At 39.7% G+C, this 12795-nt stretch overlaps 1 long non-coding RNA gene across 1 annotated transcript in view; it reads right to left on the bottom strand.

The window, feature by feature from the left end:
• Positions 1-2687: 2687 nt before the first annotated feature.
• Positions 2688-12795, bottom strand: part of LOC141415670 (uncharacterized) — a 213010-nt gene continuing 202902 nt past the window's right edge. The window contains exon 3 of the long non-coding RNA XR_012440656.1: positions 2688-2829. This is a non-coding gene — a long non-coding RNA (uncharacterized lncRNA). The remainder of the gene's footprint in view (positions 2830-12795) is intronic.

The raw sequence follows: 12795 nt of genomic DNA, 5'->3' as shown, positions 1-12795 counted from the left end.
TCGGAGGTAAAGGATCACAGTTTGAGGTCAACCTGGGCAAAAAACTTAGCAAGAACCCATCCCAATCAATAAGTTGGGTACAGTGGTACATGCCTGTCATCCCAGCTATAGAGGAGGAGGCATAGGTAGGAGAATCATGGTCCAGGCTAGTCCAGACATAAATGCGAGACCCTATCCAAAAAACAAGTAAAGCAAAAAAAAAAAAAAGGACTGTGGGCATGGTTTAAGTGTTAGAGTGCTTGCTTAGCAAGCGCCAAGCCCTGAGTTTCAACCCTATGCCATCCACCCCAAAGAACTCTGGTTTTATAATTTAATTGTCACCTATATAAAAAATGCAACTATTAATCATGAATGGTATTGCAATTTCTCTTGATTGTGGATTGGATGGCCTTCTAATTCTTTCCTGGCCATTTTACCATGTTGGGATTTTGTGATTGGATTGTATAAGGTTGCTAAACTTGCCTCAAGTCCCCAAACCAATGTTCTTGGCCTCAAAAGGTTTCATGATAGGAAAACATAGTGCTTTATCCCTAAAAAGAACTTACTGAAAGATTACAAATTTCTATCTGCACCTCTCTTCTTGTCACTGGGCCTGTGGTGACATTAGGTGTGTATTGAATGCGTGGCCAGACATCAGCTGAATGCAGATACTGCACTGGCTCAGGGCTTTCTCTTATTGACAAGTTCTCTAAGGGAACACAAAGCTTAGCTGAAGTAACAGCCCATCATCTGGGGAGTTTTGGTCCTAAACACCAGGGAGCTGAACCATGTGGAAGGTTCCTTTTACTGAAGTTAATTAGGCCTAAGCAACCATGAAACAAAGCCTTCCTAGAGGATTGCTTCATCTATTTCACCCCTAATGTGTAACCCCTAGTCTTAGATCTTCCCACTATGTCAAAAGGCTAATCAAAAACTGTCTTACAAAAGCATAAAAAACTATGACTAAAGGGAGAAGAAAAGCAGGAGAGGTTTACTTCTCATGCCTGTGTCAAGCTGGCTGAGACTATAAACAGCAGTCTAGTCTTAGTCCTGTAGAAGGAGACAGTGCCCAAGGGAGGAGACACAAGAGGGCTGAGACTACTTCCCCTAGGATCTCTGGAAAGGAAGGGAGAGGCGCCCTGCCTTTGAGTGATGAGCTTTCAATCGCTTGACAGTTTCAAACCTATAAAATAACAGTCTAAGTCCAGCTATTTCATTTGCAGAGCCCAGTGGGAAATAAAAATATAGGACCTTGTCCAGAGGTGGGACATTCAATATCTCTTTCCCCAGGCCCATTGCTCCAAGCCAGGACAGCCAGCCAATACCCAAGAGTACCTGTCTCTCTCAGTATCTAGATACCTGGATGGAGACCAGAGGGTGGGATAAGGTTGGGCAGAGTCTGGGGTAGCAGGGGATGGGGAACAGGCAATAGACAGTCCATCCCATGGAGGGAGGAGGTGGGAGGTGGTGCCAAGACTTGGCTGCATGCTCCATTATCCAACCAGACTTCCCTTCAAAAAAACTTCAAAGATTTGATTATTAAGATTATGGTTCAAAGCCAGACCAGGCAAATAGTTCCCGAGACTATCTTGGGGGCCTCGTATGTGAAGAAGGGCTCTGTGTGATCACACTGGACCCATGAAGCTGGCTCTGCTTCAGCCCATCAGACTTCCACTGCCAGGTTAAGGCTGTTCTTTACCTCTCAAGAGGTATAATATATCTGCCAGAGTGTGGAAGAAAGAATGGTCTGGGAAACTCCAGCTCTCTGTAGACCACATGTGAGCTGGGCTGCAGAGCTCTGAGTAGGAAAAGTCTACCAGCCTGGCACCCTTACCTGCTCACCCAGTTTATGACTCGGGGCAGCTAATGGTTGCCTATACAACCCTGAATTGATTCTTGTTGTCAAGTTCTATCTGCTTAGAGGAGTTTTGCAGTACAATTTAAGGAACTTTGATTTTAGAGGCTGGAGGGCCTGAGTTTAAATGTGACCCTCATGCCACTGGAGAGCAACCATTTAATCTTTTCGAGACACAGCTTTCTCAGATACCCAATGCAAATAGTAATATCTCCTCTAGTGCTTATATGGTAAGGTGCCTGACACAAGGTCCAGAAGTGTGCTTGCCTTGGTTGCATTGGGTGGCAGCAACTTTCATCAGCAGCTATTCTGTCTATAGGTTTTTAGCAGTATTTCCGACACCTGATGTCTCCTGTCAGAATCTGGTCCTGCCAGAGTGGCTCCCCTGGCTTAGTCATGCTAGGCATCTATCCTGCCTGTGGCTTCTCAAATGGCCCTGGTGCCTCCTGCTCCTCTGGAGATATCTGGGCAGGTGGAAAACCAAGGTTATTTTTTATAGCAGCCCTCTGGTTCTTACTCCACCCTGGGAAAACAATAGCAAGGTGGCATCACTCTTCAAAGAGCTGGTGAGAAGACCCCAGAGTGTCAGTAAGAGAGCAGGAGATGTCTGTGGCACAGCTGGATCTCATCTCTATCTCCAGATCTCATGGGGCCAGGCTTTAGGCAGGCCTTGGGTCTCCTGAGTCCCATGGAGGGACGTTTCCTTTCTTCATAAGGCTCTTCCAGAGAATGAATGAATGTCCACTGCGTGCTTCTGACAGCGCAGGAACTCAGGATTTCAGAGGATGGTATATTAGCCACTTCTGTCATTGCGGTGACATAATACTTGAAATAAATGAACTTACAAGGAGGAAAGATTTATTTATTGATTTTGCATCATGTTTGCAGCAGTTTCAGCCCATGAATGCTTGGCCACATTGCTTTTGGGACTTTGGCAGGGTCAAGAGCATCATAGCAGGGAGGGTTTAGCACAGGTCTTTTCACCTCATGGTGGTCTGGAACCAAAGAAGAGAAAGGGAAGAAGTCAGGGGTCTCACTAGGCAAGGACACTCCAAGGGCACATTCTGAATGAACTAACTTCCTCCAACTAAGACTCATCTCCTAAAGTTTCCCCCAGCTCCCAGTAGTGCCATCAGTGGGAGACCAAACATGAGCTTTTGGGGGACATTTAAGATCTAAATCATAACAGATGGGGATACGGCAAAAGCACCGAATTGCTCTTTGCATGAAGTTCCCAAAGGACTCAAGAACCTGTATGTAAATAATACTCCCAGAGCAGTCTCCATTGTGTTGTTCTTTCCAAAGACAGATTTTGCAAGCTCAGATTTAACTGTGCCCTTGAGTTGTATTCCTGAGGATATGAATATAGTTTTCTTCTGTGCTTACCTCAACTTTACAGTTAGATTTAAAACCTTGAGAGTTTAGAGGACACTCTGTGTGTACATAACCTTCTGTGTGCGCACTTGCACTGATAGGAGCTCAGTGAGTATGTGCTGATCCAGTTCACAGAGGTCAAAACTGAGAAGTGCTTCTTAGCTAAAGGACAAGCTGTCACTCTGTAGTCACATTCTGTTGAAAAGAACATCTGCCATTATGGATTTGCCATTGAACATTTGGGGTTTTTTTTCACTTTTTTGTTTGTTTTCAGTTTTGTTTTATTATTGTTATTATAATTTTTTATTAGGACATATTCATTATAGGGGGGGATTTGGAGTGACAATTCTGATTAGATTTATATTGCATATTATTTACATTGCCCCCATCATCTCTCCCCCTCAGCTCCCTCCCCACCCCACTTAAAGCAATTGCAAGAGTTTTTTTACTTCTGTTTCATATAGGCATTTGAAGTCCATCATCCATATACCATCACCTTCATTTCCTTCCTTTGCCTTCCCCCTCTCTCATTAGTACTCCTCTACACACACACACTGTGTCTATTTTTCAGTCTGACTTTTGTTATTAATATTTAACTTGATGTTCAAAGGGGTGTCTCAATGTATGCACTCTGTAGGTGTGCTGTACTTCTTTTTTGTTGTGATTGTGTTTGTTTGATTGAGCCAGGGTCTTGTTATGTAGCTCAACCTTGTTAGGTAGTCCAGGCTGCCCTCAAAATTGCAGTCCTCCTGCCTCATTATCCCAAGTGTCAGGATTGCAGGTGCCACCATGCCAAGATCCACTGGGCATTTGACCCTGGGTTTTTTTTACATCAGAGCTTGTCAAGCTATAATAGTCAAAAGGATCACTTGTGGTTGGGTTAAAATTTAGATTCTAATCAGTTATTCTAGGACAGACTTCTGAGATTTTGGTTTTCTAGTAAACTCTAGGATGATACCAGTACTGTTAGTCTGAGGACTATAACTTGAAAGAAAAAATGGAGTCATTGAGAGGTGTCAAGCACAGAAGAAGCTTTACTTCTAACTCCTTGGCTGTCATTATGCTTGCTCAGCATAGGATCCTTAGATGAAGTTTTTTGCTTCTTTCTCTCCTTACTTCTTAACTCTGGCTATAACTGTTTTCTTTGGCTCTCCAAACCTTACTTTGGAGCTGCAGACTCCCAGCCAAAAGTCGACATTTTCATGACAGTCCCGCTGGAGCACCACCAGAGTTCAGGGCAAGGTTAAATTTGCTCTGGTTGGGCTGCTGACAACTGTGTTTGGGTGCCCAAACTCTCAGACTTGAAGATAGAAATACAATACCTCCCCAAGGAAGGGCTTTTATTGAGCCTATGAATACAAGAGTGTGTAACTTGTTGTATTTGATTCCAGTTCCATTCCCCCATGTGGTATGCCTGCAAGGCAGTGGTGCTCATAGCTTGGTGACAACAGAACCATTGCGGGGGACTTGTGAAGTGGATCAAGTGGTGGAGTGCCTGTTTAGCAAGCATGAGGCCCTGAATTCAAACCCCAGTACCACCAAAAACAGAGAACTATGGCAGGAATAAGGGAGAAACTGGAATTTGTGTAAAAGGAGAGAGCCACTTAAAGTACCAAAAAATGGCTGCACTGAGCTTGTGTTTCTTTTGATATTATCTAAGAGTTTAAAATTAAGATTACTTGTTTTAGAAGGAATTATATCCAAAATCTCTCTCTCGCTCTCTCTCTCTCTCTCACTCTCTCTGTCTCTCTCACTCTCTCTCTCTCTCTCTTTCTCTCTCCCCTCTCCTACCCTCACTAAAAAAATACTACAAAATATTCTTGGTTTTCAAAGTGGCCCCATTCAAAGATTATGTGGCACTAAACACAAATAACTCCATTCTGGTTTGGTCTGGGTAGTAGGAGAAAAGAGCTCAGTTCATCACAATTTCCTCTCATAAAATTTGTTAAGCAGTATAGAAAAACCAGGAAGGTATACATCTGTTTGACTTTACAATTTTGTTCTAATGTTCATTACATACAAACAATAAACATAACAATAAAGCAGGAGATGTTACCTAACAAGGTGATGTAATTGAAACCATTTCCCAAGGCTTGTTTTAACAAAAGTCTGGCATGGTATTCTTATAGCTGCTGGAGGAAATTTTCCTCCATGAGAAGCAACAATTATGGGCCCTGTATGTCTTATGGAGCCTGTGGAGATTTTACCTCCAGAGAACCCTGAGGAAGAGCACTTTTCAAAAAGTGCATCCACAACAGTTTGCAAATGTGCAATGATTCTTTGCTAAATTAGCTACACATTCTTTCTTAACACTCTACATAAATAAAGTTAGATATAAAAATGTTAATGCTTAAATATTTGACTACTTTATTTGAGGACTTTAATCCCAGTCCATGCTGTAGCACAAACTGAGAAAGTGAAATATATTTACTAACAGACAGAAAACTGGATTTATTCTCTAATGTTTAAAATTATATTCTCCTTTTTACCTGCTACATACACAATGTGATGTCTGTTTCTTATATTCCCATGTGATTAAGATTATTTACTTCCTCTCTCTTCTTACCTCATTTACCAACTGAGTTTCACCAATATGACCTCAGGAGAGAGCATCCCTTTCTGTGCAGAACAAATCTTTTAAAAAAATAAATAAGTGGAAGATGTACATTTTCACAAGTTCCCTAACAGGTACTTTGGGGTTCATACATCTTGCCTCATTCAGACCCTCTGCTTGAGTGGTGGTCTTTTTCCAACAATAATTTCTAATCAATGTACACTTTACTGGAATAGAAAAAAATTGCATTGACCAGACAACCACAAAGAGAACTTTATGGTGTGTTTGCTACCTGTGAGTAAATAAATATGCTTTTGACATTCCTGGATATCTGATCCATTAAGTGAGCCAAAACAACCATTCATCCTGCTTTTTTATGGTTTAAATAAATTCTAGAAACCTATTACAGCACTCCAGGGTGAGTGCTTCTGTGGTTTATGCTGCAGGAAATATTGTGTTCCATGAAGTGCAGCAGATGCGTAGTCAGGAGATGGGGGTTCCTCTCCTGCTCCACCACCACTGACAAGTGGTGTGACCCTATGCAAGTCTCTTGGCCTTTCTTAACTTTAGCCTCTCATTCTGTAAAGAAATACATTTCATTCATTCATTCATTCATTCATTCAACGAATAAGTATCATGTTTCCATTGCACTAAGCATGTTCGTGTTCTGTGGACAGTGAACAGAAAAAAGCAAGAACCCCACTCTATGTTTGGTGAAGATTATAGTTGGTAGAACCTACAGTCTAGATCACCTATAAAATTTTCTCAGAGCTGGGCTGGGGGTGTGGCTCAAACAGTACAGCCCTGGCCCAAGTTCAAACCCAAAACTTTTTTTTCCCCTCAGAGCTGAGACTCAATGTTTCATTATCTCCACAGCCTATCAGGAGATAAGAAATTTTCTCAGAGATTGAGGTGGCACAAGTTATGTTTTCATGCAGTAGTTTTGTTTTTGTTACCTTTTTCTTGCCTTGACAATTGGCAGAGCCCCATAATGTCTATTCACAAGTACGCAACAGGAAGTCAAAAGACAATGTTCTACTCCCCCTTTAGCTCAGCGTTCCACTTCCTGCAGTGTATCCACTGTGTTCTCCCTCATGTTACATCCTAGGGTTCACCATGGTACTTCCTCCAGACCTCACCCTTGTTCTCTGGTAAATTCCTATTCTTTCTTAAAATGCCAGCTTCCATAGTGGATGATTTCTGATTACATCAGCAAAGAATCCCACTAGGTCTGTCTAGACAGACTCCTCCTTTACTCCTGTTGCTTGCTGTTAGTAATTTTCTATCCACTCTGCTCTTTTGCTATGAGTTCCCAGGTTTCCTTGTTGTATTTGTAGGTAAGACCAAACTTTCTTCCTCACTACAAAACCCCATGGCAGTGGTCTCCACACTTAATCTCAATGCTATTACATGAAGTCTTCAAAGTGCGTCACATGTAAGTCCTTTCTTTAACCCTGTAACTGGCTTGGCATTCTTGCATGTGGACAAGAGTGCACAAATGCATCCTGGTCCATTCAGGCACTCAAGTTGAAGAATGACTCTATCCTTTCTCTACTGGATGGACCATTCCTGAGTTTATCCCTTTCACTTTTCTAGTACAAGACTGGTTTTGGAAAATCCTAGCTAGATTCATTTTCCTATCTAATTTACTTCTTAAAGTAAATAGGAGAGGATGAATATGATCAAAGTACATTATATGCATGTATGGTTATAATATAATGAAATCCGTTGCTTTGTACAACTAATATATGCTAAAAAGTGAATAGGGACCAAAATATAAACTAAAAAGTAATAAGTAGACTATTGTCTTTCTCTTTCTGTAAAACCTAGAGGATAACATAAAATTCCTTTGTTAATAACTTGACAATAAAAAAGTATAATAAGTTTGAAAGAAATTTATGTCTATCTGCAAAATTGTCAAGGAGGCTGATTGAAAGTGAAATTACAGCAGAAGAGTTTTAAATCTAACTCCCCCACACTGACATTTCCCTCCTTTTTGCAGCCCAGTTTTAATTGTATTCTTCTAAAGTTTTAGTAATTTTCTCTTGTATTACTGAGCACTTGTACTAAACACTGAAATGAGTATAATACTTATTCTAACCTTGGTGAGTAACGTTCAGGCAATTGTTTCCAGTTCAAACATAAGTTTTAAGTTGGTAAGGGAGAATTATATGGTTGAATAAACTCAATACCATGAACAGTGGTAGCTAGCTGGGCACTTACATTTCGGTTTTGATGAGACCCTAATTTGTATTTGTATACATGAGTTATATCCCTAATGCTGGTTTTTAAGTTGAAGTACTCTTGCAGGCATATAATCACGGAAAGCTTGAGTCCTGGTCTCGTCTCACCTACAAAGGACCGAATTTCAAGTGATGGGAGGCAATAATGGCACTATTCTGACGGTAGTCACCTCATTTACTTCAAGAAAATGTGTTCTCCACTCTGGCAATGGGGACCAAGAAAGAGGAGCCTTATGCTTCTCATTGAGGTTAGCTCTTTGAACCATAAACATGACAGGAGATAAGCAAGGAAACTATCCCTAGCTTTAGTGTGTCCGAGTATTTATAGTCTTTTCAACTCTGCACCTCCAATCAACTGTGGACCACCTCACAGTATATTCTCTGGGTGCTTTGATTAAGACTGTAGACAGAGCAGACGTAGAAGTCCAGCTGAAACTTGCCCCAAGACCCCTGACTGAATGTTTATGTGTATTGTTCCCTAAATTCAGAGACAGACAAGCCCATGTACAAGCCATGGAATTCTTAAAATCAATTTCATCACATCCAGGGTCAAGTATTGTGGGCTTCTTGGTGGTAACAATTTGTAATATCCATTTTCATTCTCTCACAAGGAGTTCATCTTCCTTAAATTTCTTTGGACAGTAAAGTGGAACTACCAAAGTATCTTGCTCTACCCACAAAAAGTTTTGCAATTATGACTAAGCTTAAGTCAGCTTGACTTAACTAAGCCACAGTTGAGAGGCGACATGCAAAGACTGGGAATCAGTTACTCGGGCGGCTTTATAGAAGTCTTCAAAGTTATTCTAATTAGAGGTATTATGATCTTACATAAAAGCATTCTAATGAGTAAATTTTATAGACATATAGGACTGGAATGTCACATCAGTCCTCACTCAGGTTGCACATTTGGAGCTGTGTGTATGTTTGTTTCTACATCAGTACTTTTTTAATGATTTTTTTCACATTAAAGAATTTGTGCTGACTACCAATCAAAACTACTTTAACATGAAAAAGGAAAAATGAGAGAGAAAAAACTAATAAATCTGGACAGGGTATTTTTTTCAGGAAACAAAAAAAGTTAGAGGCAAAGAGCTCAGGGAATGGCAATCATAATTAATTGGTGAAAGTCACTCACTCTTTCCCTCATTCAAGTATCTATTGATAAGCTATTATGTGAAAAGAATCATAGCCAACAGTATGAACTGCTTATTCCCAAAGCATAAAAAGTTCGAGTCATTCTGTGAAGTGGATGGGCCCTTGCTGCCCTGGATGAGCACTAGAAGGAGAGGATGAGAAGTGTCAGGCAAAGCTGAGAGAAATCTACCCTGCTCTACTTTCACCTACCTCATGAAGCCTGAAGAACTGCACAAATGAAAGTGTGAAAGGAAAATTGTCTTTCCATCTGCAACCAAAGAAAAGTGCAAGGACAGAGAGTCAGGAAGAAAGAACTGGAGAAATGTGGAGATGAACTGACATTGTTAAAAGGAAACCAGATGGAATCAAGAAAATTAAAATATCATGAGACAAAAAAAAATAACAGCAAGAAAAAAAAAACCCTTTGGATATGTATGTCACATGTTGAATTTGATGAAAATAGCAATCTATGTCCTTTTCGAACAGTGTTTCTTCAAGCTTGTTCCAGGTCAATGGCCCTGGAAAGTCCAGGGACCCTAGAGTGGAATCTGGACAAGAGATGGTCCCTCTGGATTGTGGTTATAAGATCATTCTTGGGTCAGTTCTCAACTCTTGCTTGAGGAATTCTAACACTCTAAATTTCTAAGGGTGAAAATAAATAGCCCTGCTGAAAAGGTAGCATATGGGGAAAGAATGTTGATCATGCTTTTTTCAAATATAAAAGTGCCTCAGCTGCAACACTGTGGACTCCTGAAAATTTAGGTGGTTCTTCTAATGTCATGAAAGGGGAAACTACATCAGATGAAACAAGACCAGTTTTAGCCTTGTATGAGGACTTAAAGGTCAAGGTATTCTAAAAAAGGAGTTTGAACTAATTTTTAAAATGTGACAGAGAGAGAGCTAAATAGAAAAATGAATTTTAAAGCATGTTTAGGATCTATGTAACTTTAAACATGCCCTGCCTATGTGTTTTTGTTGTTATTTGGGGGTTTTATAAAGTCTTAGCTCCTTTTGATTGGAGCTGAGATTATAATGATATTTTCAATTGTTCTCACTCTGGGGAGGAGTTGGCATGGATAGGAAGGAATAGACACAGGAGTGTTATAGGAAGTCCAGGAAAAGTGTAAGAAAACAATCACAACAGTTCCCGATCCACTTTGGGATTAGCAAAAGTTTACTAAAGACACAAAAGATTTTTCTGAAGGAAAATATACACATGAGATTCATTTGTTACCTACACTCACTTAGTTTTGTGAGTCTATATATAAAGGATTTAGGAAAGAGGATGCAATCATTTATTTTCCCACATAATATCTTCTCTCAGGGAAACTCCATTCCAGTATAATGACCTCAAGGAAAGAGACAAATCCAACTTAACATAGATGAAGATGATGAGGAGGGGGAGGATGAAGATAATAAGGCTAGTGCTGTATGTAAGATACTTTGGAACATAGTGGAGGAATGATAGACATCACCTGGGAAAGGCAGGAAAGATTCCAAAGATCGCATGTCACTTGAGTTGGATCTAGAAAGAAGAGGAGGTGTTTTCCAGTTGAGCAGGGTGATGAGAGTATCATTCCTAGCAAAAGGTACAACATCAGCAAATACATGGAAGTGTATGATGCACAGTGAATTATGAGTTGGTCACTGTACTAGAGGACAGGGAGATAAGGAAAGTTTTTAGGAGAATGACATGTCCAAATCTTCAGCTTTAGAACATGTTTTATCACTGATTTTGTGAAATACAATAGCACTCCCAACATATTGATTGATCAGAATAAGAATTTTCAGTTGCCTTTGAACTTCTCTTCAATATTCTTATCAGTAAACATGTCAGACATTCAATAAACATGTCACATATTTTGGGACATTCTGAAATACAACTGAGTATCTTCTTGACCTCTAAAACATTTCTAGTCCCTTCTCTTGAGATAAATGAATGGAAATAGACATTGATTTCCAGATATAGAAAATTAATCACTGTGAAAAAGCATTAATTTTTATATTTTTTCCTTCTGAGAAAGAGGGAAGTTCATGGGATTTTTTCATCTCTCTGTTTATTCTGTTACGGGTATACAGGGTGTCAATGCATTAGTCATAGGAGATCTAGCCCAGGTCTCATTCAATGAATAGGAAAGAAGAAAACTATTACAACAGTTGCCAAGAAAACTTATATTTATGACAATCATTGTACTGTCAAGTTTCTGGAATTTGTTATTCTTATGTGAAATTGCCATTATTGGGCAACGACAAAGGTTAAATTAAGAATGTTAGCTATTTTTAAATGAGATTCTCAGAACCAAGAATAGTACTCATGAAACAGTGAAAAGTGCCTCAGGGCTCCCCTGCACTTCTCAAGCACGAGTTATGTCATGGGGTGTAGCTGCCCTGCTCAGGACTTTTAAGAGTGGGAAGCAAAGTGATTTGAGGATTACAAAAGAAAGCCACTCTACGCATGAGAGGAAGAAATCAAGTGTGATAGCCAGATACAAGTATTCTTAGAAATAGGCTTACATGATTTGTGTAGAAGTTATGAAGAGCTGTTAGTGAAGTCTAGTGTTTTTCAATCTCTCTGGGTTAAATGTAAAAACTTCCTCACTCTTGGATGAGTGGAAGTCTTCCTACATTACATCTGAGTTAATTTGGGAATTGTGCATCTTCTCCCAGAGAGATAAAAGATTGCCTTTGTCTTTACAGACTTAAAGGTTCTTGAGGTTTGGAGTTGAGTCCCAAAGTGGCAAAGTGAAAAAAAAAAATCATCAACCTAGGGATCAAAAAACCAATTTCAGTCCTGGTTATGCCACTCACAAGTGGCCTTGTGGGGCCATTGGGTCCCAATTGAACCTTAGGATTTTGATTTTTAAAATTGGGACATTACTTTCCACTCCTGTTAGATTGCTTCTGCTAGATGGTGGGGTGTGGATTGAGAACAATATGAAAGCATCAACCTAATATTTTAATAGCATTATATAAATATAAGCATTGGTACTAGTGGTGGCCAAAGAGAGCCCTGTTAAGATGCTACCTGTTTAGGAGAGGAAATGAGGTTGTGGAGTCAATATTAATGATCTTTAAGGGCCTGGTGAATGGCAGAAGGGATAAGAAACTGGAAGGTTTGAATTTCCTCTTAAGAACTGAGATTTTGTCAAGAGACATTTGTCAGGCTTTCTAACTTAAGGAAAGTACAACTTTGATGTGGTAATAGTAGCTAATTTTATATATTGACCTCAAATTTTAATGACTCACAAAAGAAGATTATAGATACTTCAGCTAAGAGGCTAATATCTGAAGTCCCTCATCAGATTGAGCACTGCTTCCATCTTTCTGTTGATCAGCATCTGGTTGGCCTGCAAACACCAATCATAACTTTCCCCTAATGTCTAGAGTTGGAGCATCAGAATGATGACTTTAGACTGGGTGTCATAAATATAAACTTATATTGTCAAGTTTCTGGAATTTGTTATTCTTATGTTAGAAACTATACAATTTAAAATAAATTAAAAATTTCATGTAAAAATCATAATGTGTTATCTAATGGCCAACAATAGCTTCTCTTCCCAACTTTTCTTATAAACACACAAATGTGCAATTATGTCTGACTTTTGTATTTTCCTCCCTTGCTCCATCAACCCGTTCTCAAAAGCTGGACAGTTTGC

Source organism: Castor canadensis, chromosome 13 (genome assembly GCF_047511655.1).
Source record: "Castor canadensis chromosome 13, mCasCan1.hap1v2, whole genome shotgun sequence".
NCBI classification, from domain to species: domain Eukaryota; kingdom Metazoa; phylum Chordata; class Mammalia; order Rodentia; family Castoridae; genus Castor; species Castor canadensis.
The sequence above is the reverse complement of the archived record's forward strand: the minus strand, read 5'-3'. Positions and strand labels throughout refer to the sequence as shown.